This window comes from Phyllostomus hastatus, unplaced genomic scaffold, assembly GCF_019186645.2.
Source record: "Phyllostomus hastatus isolate PE091 unplaced genomic scaffold, TTU_PhHast_1.1 phas_scaffold_28, whole genome shotgun sequence".
Lineage (NCBI taxonomy): Eukaryota > Metazoa > Chordata > Mammalia > Chiroptera > Phyllostomidae > Phyllostomus > Phyllostomus hastatus.
In genome coordinates this window covers 17,282,737-17,298,189 of record NW_025334022.1, presented here as the reverse complement: position 1 = coordinate 17,298,189, position 15,453 = coordinate 17,282,737, and the positions used below count along the sequence as shown (strand labels likewise).

General features: G+C 39.1%; 1 pseudogene; it reads left to right on the top strand.

Annotated features, from left to right (window-relative positions):
• The first annotated feature begins 9,539 nt into the window (after positions 1-9,539).
• On the top strand, positions 9,540-10,519 carry LOC123805177 (annotated as a pseudogene).
• Positions 10,520-15,453: the final 4,934 nt, after the last annotated feature.

Here is a 15,453-nt window from a genome sequence, read left to right as displayed (position 1 = left end):
TTGCTGAGTCATGGTGTAGTATATGGGGGAGGAGACAGAGAGGGACCAATGCTGCTTGCTTGGTTCTCACCCTACCTCTGTCACTTCCCTCACTTCCCACAAGTAAATTATGTTCTTTCAGGTGCTGATTTCCAGGTGGGTGGGTGGGCTTGTGTATATCCTAGGACCCCATGGGTTTCTCCAAGGGAGTCTCCTGATACTGGGAGTTTCTTCCACTGCCACAACCCCCACAGATTTTTATATCTAGAGGTTTTGAGGCCTTTGTTTCCTGCACTGGAACCCTGGGTTATGTGGTTTGTCTCTCCCCCTAGTTGTTCCTCCAGGCTTATCTGCACACTAATGTAGGACTGCCCAGTCTGCCAGCCACAGCCTTCCCTGTTCTGCCAGTTACTGCCTTGCCTCAAGTCCTCTCCACCCTGGCTTCTTGTCTTCACCCTTCCTACCAGTCTGGATGAATGTTTCTACTTTAACTCCTTGGTTGTCAGACTTCCATAAAGTTTGATTTTCTGGTGGTTCTGGTTGTTTTTTGTTTTTCAATTGGTTGTTGTCCTTCTTTAGGTTGTGGGAGGAAGTGAAGCATATCTATCTACACCTCCATGTTGGCCCAAACCCTATATGAGCTACTTTAATAATTTCTCATTGCTGGGCCCTGCATAGGTTATATTAAACATTTCTTGTGCACCAGTTCAAATCCTCTGGCTTCATCTCCTATGCAGTCACATCTGGGCAACCGCCTGGATTTGACCAGTCTCCATGCAAGGGACTACTTAGCTGTCCCTTGTCTTTGACCAGCCATAAGTGACCCTCACTTCTGAGCTCAAGGCTTCTCTGATTCCTTGCCACAAGATGCTCTAAGAAGGCATTTGGCATTCAAACAGCAGCAACCTGGAAGCAGGGTAGGGGAAGTTAATATTCTACAGGGCAACCTTTAGCCAATGGGAAACAGAGCTGATGGTTAAATAATTTTCCCTTTTAGTTGGTTGATCTTGGATTACATTTTATGGAGTAAATTTAAATTAGATGCTCCTGCCCTGGCTGATGTAGTTTAGTGGATTGAGCGCGGGCTGCAAACCAAAGCATCGCAGGTTCGATTCCCAGTCAGGGCACATGCCTCGGTTGCAGGCCATGGCCCCCAGCAACCACACATGGATGTCTCTCTTTGTCTCTCTCTCTCTGTCTCTCTCTCTCTCTCTCTCCCTTCCCTCTCTAAAAATAAATAAATCTTTTAAAAATTAGATGGTCCTACAATGATTCAGCCTTTATAGTGGTGGCCCACCAGGTAACACATCATTTTACTGGTTCTATTTTCTTCCTGCTGCATTCTCTCTGTCTCTTATTTCTGGCTTATCCCATAAACCAACTCCAAATATGTGGAAACAGTTCTGGTTGAAGATTGCTGGTAGTCAATAAGAATGAATACATGATCTATTACCCTACTGAATATTTTCTACCCTTGATTTAAGAAGTTGAAGTTGTCATCTGAGGGATTTCCTCCTCAATGAAATCTATCCAATATATGAAAATCTTATATAAGTTTGACATCTGACAAACCCTAGCAGGTTCATTAACATAAAAACCCAAGTAGGATATATTTTCTGAAAAAAAAAAGTGCCTTGCCAAAATTGGGATTATCTTCAGGGAACATGACTTGCTATAGAAATTAGATATTATTTACCACTCTGAAGTGTATTCCAAATTTTAGAGCAGAAAACTCCAGAAGTGTTAGAGAATTACTAAGTGAACTTTAGTATAACATTATGTATGTGTGTTAAGTGATTTTTTAAAAATAAACATTTGAACAAGTTATATTATTAATGAGGTCTATTTATTCGAAAAGCTGAAGATTTAGATTAACTATTTTGCATTTGGTATTTTTTAACACACGAACACCCCTTAAAGCTCAGAGAAAAATCACAAAATTCAATCAAACTTAAATTACATCAAATTATATTGGTTTTGTCCACCTCAACCTACATCACTTGGATCAAATAGAATACAAGTGGCATAACTTTGGGACTATAGTGCTATAAGTATTTTAGATATCCCCCATAAATTATCTTTATTGAAAATTTAAATATTGGGAAAATTTGTAGTGCAGATGAATGATATACAAACCCTGAGTGAATTCTTCTAGCCTCTGAAGAACTGGGACAGGCTGATCTAAATGTGTTCTCATCTTTTTAAATTTTACTAACAATTTTACTACAAGTTCCTTGTTTGGAGGCTGAAATCTCTCTATGCACAATTCATGAAATGTTTATTGCCTTTTTTCTTCTTCTGATGGACATGTCTACACTGCAAGAGACATAAGATCCTGGGTATTTGAAAATTAAAGAACAGCAGCAAAGGGCCAGATTCTGTAGTTACAAAAGTTGCAAAAGTATCATAAACACCAGGTGTGCCATATAAATGCACAGGATTTTTACACTGCCACACTATTATCATATAGTTCCAACATCTGTTCATTTATGTCCTGGCTTCCCACAGACAACATTTATTAGAATCTAATATGAACTAGCTCTCACTTATGTGCCTTGAGCAGAAAGTGCCACAGTGGCCTTATTATGGTGTATAAGTGAGCAGATAAAAATTAATTTTTATCAGTAATATCACAATTATTGTTACAAACCAGTATAATATTGTGTGCCTTGGTGTGCCATCTACTCGCTGCTAATTACTTTGCAATTTTTCTATGAAAGGGAGGCCAGTACAAAAATTTAGAGAATATTATTTTTAAAAAATACAATTTTATCTTTGTTAGGGAAAATGGCGTCAGTCAGGCTCCCACACTCGGATATCTGGGAAACAAAGAGAAGTAGTATTCCCATAACCTTGAGAGTGGGCCCGCATGCACAGAATCACACTTTGTTATATAATATCTTGGCGCTCTTCTGGCTTTGTTGTGTATTTAGTATATAATGGATTTAGGATTTCCTGCAGTGTGACTTGAAGTTTGCAGCACGTGTCGATCACCCCACCCCAGAATAAAGGCATGTCAGACATCCCAATGGCTTTGTAGATTTTCTTCTGTATGCCCAAATTCCCAAATGAACCTGTCTGGCTTTGAATGGTCACAACACAATTGTTTTCAAATGGAGGGCATATTAGAACATATAAATGAATATAAACAAGTAAATATTTTAATGAATTTATTAAGCCTGAACAGCCTATATTATAAAATGATATATTAGAAGTAACCAACTAAATATAGAGGAATTAACACTAGTCTGGGAAATCAAGACTCTTATGCTCTGGGTTTTAATCTACCCCTACCACTCTTCAGACCTTTGTTTTCTCATCTGGGAAATTAGGAGACTGAAAAATATGTATTATGTTCCCTTCTGATTTTAATGGTTTATGACTTTAGTGATAAAAAAACCTTTAATGACAGATAATTCTTTTCTGTACTTCATTATTTGATACATTCTTCTCTTTTAAATTATTACTATGCCTTGACTGATGTAACTCAATGGCTTGAGCATGGGCCTGTGAACCAAAGGGTCACTGGTTTGATTCCCATTCAGGGCACATGCCTGAGTTGCAGGCCAGGTCCCTAGTAAAGGGTGCATGAGAGGCAACCACACATTGATGTTTCTCCTTGTCTTTCTCCTTCCCTTCCTCTCTCTCAAAAAATAAATAAATAAAATGTTAAAAAATAAATTATTACTATGGACTGCATGTTTGTGTCCCTTCCCCCACTCACCCTCCACCCTGAAATATTTATGTTGAAAACTTAACTCCTGATACAGTGGTATTGGGAGGTAGGGCCTTTCAAAGGTATTTAGGTCATGAGGGTAGAATGGTCACGATGGGATTAGTGTCCTTAGAAGTGGAGGAAGAGAGCTAGCTAGCCCTTTGTCTTTCTGCCAGTTGAAGATAATAGGAGAAGTTGGGGCCAGTCTGCAACCTAGAAGAGAGCCCTCATCAGACCCAACCATGCTAGTATCCTGATCTCGACTTCCATCCTCCAGAAAGGTAAGAAATAAGTTTCTGTTGTTAAAGACCACCCAGTCTATAGCACCTTTTTATAGCAGCATGAACTGATTAAGACAATTATTTTCCTCTAACTTAATAGGAAATTCCCACATTGTATCTGAGTTATCACAAACACCAAACAAGTAGATTTCAAATTAATGAATGTTTTGGCTGAGTTTTTAAAAAAAATGACTTAAAAGTTTAATGAGAAACAATGAACTATCAAAGAAATGTTGGAAGAAATGGCTATCAATTTAAATAGGAAAAACAGAACCTTTGTCTACCCCATGCCATATACAAAAATAAGTTTTATTTAGATGGTTTAAGGACTATAAACCATATATATATGTGGTAAACACTATCAAGTACTGCACAGATGTCTCTTCAGTGAAGGACCTACTGTTCTAGCTGCTGAGTGTTGTCAGTAGACAGTCTTCAGGGGCTGGCCCCCTTAGTAATCAACTCAGCTGCAAAAAGCTGCTTCACCCAGGTTCACATCTCTTCCCAGGGCAGCCCACATCCAATGACTGATGAAAGGTAGGAATATATAGGCCTGGCTATCTCAGCCCAATTCAAGAAAAAATTTAAGGGTTATTCTAGTCTCAGAGCAGCCATGGGGGAGGAGGTTGACATTGCCATTGGCCTAGCATGGCAGCTTAGCTTCTTCTAACCATTTTTGCTTCCCTTTCCTCCATTTTCCGTGGGTGTTAGTCCCAAGAGAATTCCCTAATAAATACACAAAAGGAGAAATTCTGTCTCAGATTCCATTCCCTGGGCAACTCTACTTATGACAACACATTTGAAGAAAATATAAAAGAATACCTATTTTTAAAATAATCTTGCATGTGAAAAAGTCTTTCTTTGTTTTATTTTTTAAAGATTTTGTTTATTTTTACAGAGGGGGGAAGGGAAAGAGAGAAGGAGAGAAACATCAATGTGTGGTTGCCTCATGTACACCTCCCTCTGGGGATCTGGACCACAACCCAGGCATGTGCCCTGATGGGGAATTGAACCAGTGACCCTTTGTCTTACAGGCCCATGATCAATCCACTGATCCACACCAGCCAGGGCTGGAAAAGTCTTTCCTAAACAGAATATAAAAGCCAGAAGCCATAAAGGAAGAAATGGAAATGTGCAACCACATGAAAATTTAAAAATTCTTTCTATATTATGAAAGGCATTCTAAACAAAATTGAAAGACAGGCATCGGATTTGGAGAAAATATATTTAGTAAATACAATATAGGGTCCAGCAGAAGTGACACCTGCTTGAGTATGGTTGGCAGGGTAATAATATAGTTATATTTATTTACAGTTTTAATTTGAACATTTCACCTAAAATGCCATATGGTATGCTTGAAGTGATATTGTTATGTTACAGAATTATCTGCTAATGATTTTGTAATAAACATTTTTGTAATAAAAAGGGACATTATTTGTGCCAGGCCCCAAAGACAAAGAGTTCATAGCCACAATATATAAAGAACTATAAATCATTAAGAAGAGGCAATCCTCCCCTCAAAGGCTAATGTAGGTGAAGAGGAAATTCAAGGATAAAAGATACTGCCAATAAATAGCCTTTCTTGAAACTTTAAAAAGCCTTACCTAAAATCATAGAAATGCAAATGAAAAGAATAAGCTAATTTGTAAAATGAAAAAGGTTGATAATACATATACCTAAGAAGAGAGTAGGGGAAATGAACACTTGATATTTGTGGATATGTACATTTTTTGAAGGAGGACATGGGCAATAATCTACTAACATTTTAAATATGCATATCCTTTGATCTAGCAATTCTCCTTTTAGGAAAACATGCTACAGAAATATGTACACATGCATGAAAAAATATGTGCACAAGGAAATTTATGGAAGAATTATTTTTATAAAACAAAGAAATTTGAAATAAACATGTAAAAAGGGGACATATATTTAAAAACATTGTACATTCATACTATAAAATGCTGTCAGATGTCAAAAAGAATGAGGCTGGTCCATATATATTGGTATAAAAAGATATTTGTGATATATTGCTAACAGGAAGAAAAGTTATAGGAAAATGTATAACACATACAGGGTGGGGCAAAAAGTTTACAGTTAGGAGTATGTGAAACAGAGTTTATTCTTATTATTTATTAATTATTGTATTATTTTCCACATGAACAACTTTAAACCTACTTTTGCCCCACTCTGTGTACATAAACAAATATTTCTACAAATACATAGGGAAAAGTTCTGGACAGAGATGCACACTAGGGTAGGGGTGTTGGCAGTGGTGCTATGAAAAGAGGACATTTACTTTTACCCTGAATACCTGTGAATTATTCAGTACTTTTACATGTAGCTTGCATTACTTTCATAATGAGAGCAATTAAAGAGAAAATAGAATATACTAGATGAACAAGAATTGATGCTCATCATTCATTTTCAATGCTTCATTACAACTACTACTATTACCACTACTACTAGAGACAGTCACTCAGAACCTCCTTTAGTCAAAATTCTCCACTGTATTCTACAGAATTTCATTTTTTCTTGAAAATGATCTAATTTACATTATCTAATAGGACTCCATACTAATCCTCTTTCACATAAATATCTTAAAAATCAGGTATAAGAAGTGGGCTACTGAACTTTATTGAAAATAACTCGTATTTTACAATTTCTGAATTCAAGTGCACAGGATTCACTTTATTCCCCGCAGGAGCTATGGTCATCTAAAAGTGAATAAAAGATGGTAATGAGCTCTGAAAAGTGGAAAGTAGAGCTTCAGAATATAAGAACATTCCTGAAGCTTTTTTTTTCACAGAATAAAATGAAGTAGAAATTTGGAAATATCAAGGGTGAAGTGGAGGTGAGCAAACAGCTTTGTGCTGTGTGAACCAGTTTAAAGGAAGTCAATATTGGGAGGTGAGATTTACACCTTCACCTTTTTCTCTCTGATGCTGAGTTAATTCTTCACTTTCCAATAAAGACCCCTGCTTCTTTGAACTTCTTGCCTTCTGGCTATGCCACAGTCCCTGGCTTTTCCTGTCCCTTACTCTAACTTTGCTCACTATTTCATATTCAGTGAAGACTTTGCTTTCTATCTCTACAGAATTTGCTTCACCTGGAGATTCAGGGTTTGTGTGGATAACACATCCAATTGCAGCCCAGGGGTTCACAATTCTTGCATATTAGAAACATCTGTAAAAGTTTTTTTTTAAAAGTGCATATACCCACCCTAGCTGGTGTGGCTCAGTGGATTGAGTGCCAGCCTTTGAACCACAAAGCTGTCAGTTTGATTCACAGTCAGGGCTCATGCCTGGGTTGCCGGCGAGGTTCTCAGTACGGGATGCACAAGAGTCAAACACAAATTGATGTTTCTCTCCCTCTTTTTCTCCCTTCCTTCCCCTCTCTAAAAATAAATAAATAAAATCTTTAAAAAATAATAAAGTGCATATACCTGAATTGTAACTACTAGGATCCAATAGTTCTGATGATTCTGATACACAATCAAAACTGTGAATCTCTTATAGCTTTGGCTTTTTCTGCAACTACCCCTACCTCTGCACTCAACTTCCATGGTTACACTGTTGACATTTTTATTATACTACAATTCTGCACACAGTACCAATATGTGTTTTTCCCCCCATACCAAACATTTCCTTGAAATCAGCTTGGTGTGCTACAATTAAATCAATTGTGACACTACCTATCTGGAGATAGCATCACATTCCACAGGTTAAGTGTTCAGTCCCACAAAACTGCTCTCACTTCAGATGCCAGTCACAAGATCGGGCTCTCACTTGTGCTTCTGACAGTCTGGCTGTAGATCAGAGGTTCCCATCACCCTCTCCCTGGGTTCGATTAATTTGCTAGAACCACTCACAGAACTCAGGAAATCAATTTACTCACCAGATTTCTGGTTTGGTATGAAACATATTAAAGGATAGGAATCAACAGCCAAATTAAAAGATACATAGGAAAAGGTCTTGAACTCAGGAGCATCTGTCTCTGTGGAGTTTGAGGCTCTGCACAGCTCATGGATGTTTGTGTTATGGCTCACCAACCTGAAAGCCATCTGAACTTCATCTTTTCAGGGTTTTATGGAGACTTCATTTCAGAAGCATAATTGATTAAATCATTAGCCATTGGCGATTAGTTCAACCTGCAGGCATCTCCCCTCCCTGAAAATCAGCTGTGGGACTGAATGTTCCAATTCTCTAATCATAGCTGGTTCCCCTGGCAACCAGCTCCCACTCCCATTTTTAGGGGAGTTCCAAAAGTCACCTCATTAACATAAACTCAGTTGTTGTGGAAAGGGCCTTGTTATAAATAACAAGCTCTGAACTGAGGACAAAAGACTGAATATAACAAAAGATTCACTCATTGCTCTTATTGCTTAGGAAATGGTAAAAGTTTGGGGAGCTGTAAGCCAGGAACCTTGGACTGAAGACCAAAATATATATTTATTATGAATCACAATACAACACATACTTTGAACCACATCATCTAAGAAATGTTAAACTTCAAGAATTCATTATCTCATTATAACCTCCAAAGTTTTCACTTCACTCCTTCCTTAATCCCATTCCAGCTGCTCTTTCCTGTAATGAGACATTTACTACCTTGGCAACTCCCATTTCCTCCAGTCTATCTGTCCCTTACTGACCTCTTAAAACTCACGTAACCTGTTCCTTCTGCTGTTCTAGTCCAGCAAAACTCCAGCCCTCAGGCATTCAAAAATATCTTCATTTCCTGCCGTTTCCCAATGCAATTCATTCTCCACACTGCAACCTGGGTAACCTTTTGAAATGCAAATTAATCACATGACCAAGACCCCCCTCTTGCTTGCCTTACTTAAGGCTTTGTTTTATTTTGCTTTGTTTTTACCTTGAAAATTTTTTATATTTAGAATATCCAGCCAGACTCAGTTTAAATAATCCCAGTTTTGTTAGCAACATCCAAGGCATCATAGTTGGGAGCCAGTTGAACGTATGTCTTCTTTCCAACACGCCTCATCAGGGTGTTGACCTTGGCCACATCAATATCACAGAGCTTCTTCATAACCTGTTTGATCTGGTATTGTTGGTCTTGACATCCACAATGAACACAAATGTGTTGGTGTCTTCTATCTTCTTCATGGCTGACTCACTTGTAGGGGAAACTTGATGATGACATAGCGGTCAAGCTTGCTTCTTCTGAGGACACTCTTCTGAGGCTATTTAGTCTGCTTTTGGTGCTGCAGCATTTACAGCCATCAGAAAGTTGGGGTCATGAAGGTCTTTTTTGTGGCTGAGGATGCCTTTCAGCACCATTTTCTTTGCCTTTAAAGCCTTTTCTTTGGCTTCAGCTTTGGGAGAGGCAGAGAATTCCTTCTTCACTTCATCATCCACTTCATGAAAAGGCACCTTGTATGAGACTTTAAATGGCACTTCATGGTTGTTAGAATATAGTCCAAACTCCATAATGTGCCATATATGTGCCAAGACCAGCTATAGGCTCTCTGCTCCTCCCATTTGACAGACAGCTGTTTCTCCCTCTCCAGTGCCAGCCTCAACCCTGAGACATGAAGGTGAGTGAACAGATTTGGTCATTTTGGGTGCCTGGTCACCAGTACTGCTTTTTATTCTGTCAAAGTGGATGTTGTCACCATCAGTGATCCCTTCATTGACCTCAACTACATGGTCTACATGCTCTAGTATGATTCTACACATGGCAAATTCAAAGGCACAATCATGGCTGAGAATGGGAAGCTTGTCATCAATGGAAAGTCCTTCCCCATCTTCCAGGAGCGAGATCCTGCCAACATCAAACAGGGTGATGCTGGTGCTGAATATGCTGTGGAGCCCACTTGTGTCTTTACCACCATGGAGAAGGCTGGGGCTCACTTGAAGGGTGGATCCAAGAGAGTCATCATCCCTGCCCCTTCTGCAGATGCCCCCATGTTTGTGATGGGTGTGAACCATGGCAAATTTGACAACTCCACAAAGGTTGTCAGCAATGCCTCCTATACCACCAACTGCTTGGTTCTCTGGCCAAAGTCATCCATGACAAATTTGGCATTGTGGAGGGACTCATGACCACAGTCCACACAATCATTGCCACCCAGAAAACCCTGGATGGCCACCCTGGAAAGCTGTGGTGTGATGGCAAAGGGGCTGCCCAGAACATCTTCCCTGCTTCCACTGGTGCTGCCAAGGCTGTGGGCAAGGTCATCCCTGAGCTGAATGGGAAGCTCACTGGTATGGCCTTCTATGTCCCCACCCCCAATGTGTCAGTTGTGGATCTGACCTGCCACCTGGAGAAAGTTGCCAAATATGATGACATCAAGAAGGTAGTGATGCAGGCTGCAGAGGGCCCCCTCGAGGGCATCCTGGGCTACACTGAGGACCAAGTTGTCCCCTGCAAATTCAATGGTGACACCCAGTCCTCCATTTTTGATGTCGGGTCTGGCATTGCCCTCAATGACCACTTTGTCAAGCTCATTTTCTGGTATGACAATTAATTTGGTTATAGCAACAGGATGGTGGACCTTATGGTCTACATGGCCTCCAAGGAGTAAGAGCCCACCAGACCACCAGCCCCAGCAACAGGAAGAGAGGCCCTCAGCTGCTAGCAGAGTCCTTGCCCCAAATAGATCCTCCAACATACTGAGAATCTCCTGACCTTCAGTTTCTATCCTAGACCCTCTGAAGAGGGGAAGGGCTTAGGGAGCCCTACTTTGTAATGCATCATCAATAAAGATCACTGTACCTAGCCAAAAAATAAAAAAATAAAAGACTAGCTATGATTTGTGACCTGAGTATGTTTCTGGTCTCATCTCCTACTTCTCCTCTTTACCTGCACTCATCATGCTTTCTTACAAGTGTGTCCTCCCTGTCTGGAAAGCCCCCTAGTCCCCCTCTGCAAGCCTAACTTCTCTTTATCCTTTAAAGCCTCATCTCAGGAGGTAACTCCTCGTTGATTGAGTCTCAAAGGAGACATAATTTTTGAAACTCAATTCTCTTATTTTGGAGGGGCAGTTCTTTAAATTTTAAATTTCTTTTTAAAAAATGCAGTAGGAACACTTAACATGATATCTACCCTGTTGACAAAGTTTTAAGTGCACAACACAATGTTATTTATGTCTTACAACAGACCCCTGGAACTGATTAATCTTGTATAACTGAAACTTTATACCCATTGAACAATAGCTCCTCCCATTCCTGCCAGCCATTCTGCTCTGTTTCTGTGAGTTTGACTATTTTTGATACCTGATATAAGTACAATTATGCAGTATTTGTACTTCTGGGTCTGGCTGATTTCACTTATAAGGTCCTCCACGTTCATCCATGTTGTCATATATGGCAGGATTTCCTTCTTTTTAAAGGCTGAATAGTATTCCACTGTATATATCATATTTTATGGTGTATATATCATATTTTATTTCAATTCTATGTGCACTTTATATAATGCATTTGGTATCTAGACTCAGGATGATATTAAAAGAGTGAGAAATCAAAACAGATGCCTTACCAGTGTATACTGACTATATATCATTCCATTACTATAGCATAAAATACCTTAATATTTAAATAGTTTTTCTCCTTTCCTGTCTCCTCTTCCCTTGTTTGGCTCTACTCATCAGCAAAACCATAGATGAATGAGCTGAGGCAGAATCAGCAAGTGAAACTTTCACTGTGCAATAATAAATACAGAGTAGGGCAAAAGTAGGTTTACAGTTGTTCATATGGAAAAATAAGACAATAATTAATAAATAATAACACAAGAATAAACTCTGATTTCATAACAATAAGCCTACTTTTGCCCCACCCTGGAGTAAATAGAAATCTGAGGGATAAACTCTTTCCATCCTCACACATCACTGCTAACAGGTCTTATCAAACCACATCCACTTTACTGTCTGCACCATCCATCTTGGTGGTCAGTGCCCTACATACAATACTAGGCCCTAATTTAGTAATCATTTTTTTTTCTAGAAAGATGACTGACAGGAAGAATTTCCTAGGGTTACATATAAATAAATCAAAACATAAGATCAATGTGTTATACAGTGATGAAAAGGAGATTTATTGTATTGAATGTAAATCTAAAATTTGGGAAGTGTTTCCCTTTCTCTCCCTTTTGTTATAATTAGTTTTGATATATGTCCATCATTCTTGAAGATGTAATTTTTAAAGGGTTTATGCCACATTTATCTCTGTATTCCTGGTCTTTGAGGTTGTACTAGCCACATAAAAGTTACTTAATAAATGTTTATAGAATTAATAAATGAGTTAAAAGATTGATGGGCCATTTTTTAGTGGACATGAGCAATTATTTGGCGGAAGAAACCAGAAGATAAGGGAGGTGTTATACTGTAATGGGGTCCAGAACTTGGTGTGCTCCTAAATATAGGACAATAAACCTGGCTGGGGGAAGGGACACATGGAGCAGGGCCACTGAGAGTTATTTTGCAGGCCAGCTTCATATCTATATGCAAAAATGGTTATTTTCTATATCAGTAAAAACAGACTAGTCTCCCAGCCCAAATGGAGCCAGAAGGTATGCATAACTTTGACTCATGATATAACTGGGAGGCAGCTCCCCCTGGTTACAGCACCTGCATGAGAGGTTAGAGGTGGTTCACTGCACACCATGGGCCATGCCTGCCTGGATTTACTATGGCAGCCCAGTAAGGCTGAAAATTGGTGGGGGGTGGGGTATGCTGGCAGATGTAGCTGATTGTGGGAGGAGTTGGAAATGGGGTTATGGAGGAGGTTTCAGGCTGAGATATAAACAAAAAGTGGGCTGCCACAAGAGACAGAGACAATGAGGGACACTTGCAAAACCTTGTGGGGAAGGAAAGGGGTGAAAAGCCTCTTGCTGGTGGTCATGAGAAGGTGCCACATGGTTTTGGATTAAGAACTAGACATCACGGCAGTCACACAGCTGATGGTGCTGAGGATTGCAGGAGACCTGCTAGCCGATCACAGATTACTGGGAGGAACTAGAAGCCTAACCAAGCTAGGGACTTCTATTTCTCTTTCCTGAGATATGGTACCACCACTGACTGGCCTGACTGGGCAAAGGGGGGAAGGAAGGACTGTGTGTGTTTGTGGGTGTTTTAAGGGACTTTGGAATTTCATTTTTTAAAACTTTTTTTAAAAAGATTTTATTTATTAATTTTAGAGAGAGGGGAACGGAGAGACAAAGAGAGGGAAAAAAACATCAGTGTGTGGTTGCCTTTTGTGTGCCCCCACCTGGGGATCTGGCCCGCACCTCAAGTATGTGCCCTGACTGGGGATTGAACCAGTGACCCTTTGGTTCATAGGCTGGCACTCAATCCACTGAGCCACACTAGCCAGGGTGGGCTTGGGGATTTTAATGGTGACATTCTGCCATTACTCTAAACCTGTATAAGTTTTGAATAAATAGTTCCTTTCCTTTTTACCAAACTCTGGCACTGAAAGCCACAATTCCTAAGGGAAGTGGGCAAAGAACCATAGTACAAAAAGACCCTGGGGAGGGGGCTTGTTTCAGTAACAGTATCTTGGCTCCCCATGGGCCAATACTGTAACAATACTCCTACAAAGAAAACTATAGCAGTTGGAAGGAGCAATTTAAAGATGAGCTAAAATTCTTTAGTATTGTTATCTCAAGTGTTACAATAAGGAATTCATTCTTTTGTACTATGAAAACTCACTTGTGTGATACCTAGCATATAATCCTAAACCATTTGCATGCTGTTCAAAGAATTGTTCTGCATATAGATTGGTTTGCCTGTCCACATGTTTAAAAATTCTATTTAAAGGAACAGCTGAATTAGTCAATGAGATTGAAACTTGTTTTCAACATCCAGTTTCAGTGAAAGGGGAAGCAGCCCATATTCATTTGTATCTTTAGGGAGAGAAGATAGGGGATGTTTGATGCATGTCTTGCAAAGAAGAAACTGAATATTAACATTTTCCCTGTTTATCATTGTTTCTCCCTTTCTTGCTGTCTGTATTTCAAACGCTGTGGCTATTTCTTGCTGATTGTCAGGCTCCAGTTCATTAAGATTACTGCAGTAGTACCTCTCCTGAGGGTTTCACTAGTATCTTTCACTAGTAGGCACATAGCAAGGTGAATGTACTTCTAAATTACATTTGTGCTTACTTCCAAATTATAATAGCTGGATTATCTGACTGTACTGTCTCTCTTAAATAAATAACCCCCAAATCTCTTCAGGAGGAAAGCCCAAATCAGAACTTCTAAAAATTTTCCAAAGTTAAAATAAAGATTTTTTCCCCTTTATGCTTTGCTTTAAGCAGGGTAAAAATCTTAAATTGAAAATATTGGAAAAATATTAGATATACTCAGCTATGAAGTAAAAACAATTTTATAGTTCTCCATTGCTATCTTTTCACATGCAGTAGAGGTCTGTTCTCATTGATCAGCTTTCATTTATTGTATGGTGTTCTGGGAGAAGCAAAGCAATCTCAAGCCCCACACGGGTCAAAGAAACTCTGAACTTGTGGATTAAACTTATAAAAATGCTGCATTGTTGAAAACTGTTTGTCTTTCTTGGCTTCTGGTAAATCTTAATTTGCAAATTAAAACAGAACCTGTAAGGACTTTCTGATATCAGCTTGAATTCATAATAGGATACAATCTCCAGCTTCCTTTATCTGACATTCTAACTCATTGTTGTACTGCTCAAAGCTGCCAGAACTTGTTTTTCAATGGACCACATGCAACTCCTTTGTAGGTGTCAACCAAACCCTTAATCCTCTTTAAATTTGTTAAATAAGTCAGTGTGAGAAGTAGTGTCCTGGGAAGGAGTATCACGGATTTGTAACTAAACAGATTTAGGGTGAATTAGTTAGGTTCCCCTCCTTTCTCATCCAGAGGGGAGGGTGCTTTCTCTTAAAGTTCTCTCCTCTGCCATGACTGGTAGGGAATCAAAAGCAAAATGTCTTTGATTTTCTCAATCTAGATTTCTTTAGGCAACTTAGCTCAGTCTTGGCTCATGGGCCTGTTCATCTGCATTGTTAGAGGCAAAGAAAGATTTTTAGTGTGTGAGTTTTCCTCCAGAATCAGATTGAGAAAGATAGGCAAAATAGAATAGAACTTGCATTTACATAAGGACAGAAGAGGAAAGAAGTATAAATGGTGGGGAAAGACATATTTGTGCAAATGTGCCCTTCTTACTTTCAACATTTTGTCTACACAAATGTCTGGGTCATACTCATTGGCTTGTATTGAATAAAGAAGATCCACATAGGTTACTGTGTTAGAAAGAGAGCAAATCCATGTTAATTGGAGCAATATTTACTTGGAATAAGTACAAGAGAAGATCCTGGCTTCTTGAGATATAGAATTTTCTACTCCAGAGTCAATAAACTATGGCTTGCCTGTTTTGATAGATAAAGTTTTCTCTCTCTTTTTTTTTAAGGATTTTATTTTTAGGGAGAAGGGAAAGAAGGGAGAAATAGGGGGACAGAAACATTGATATGTAAGAGAAACATCAATTGG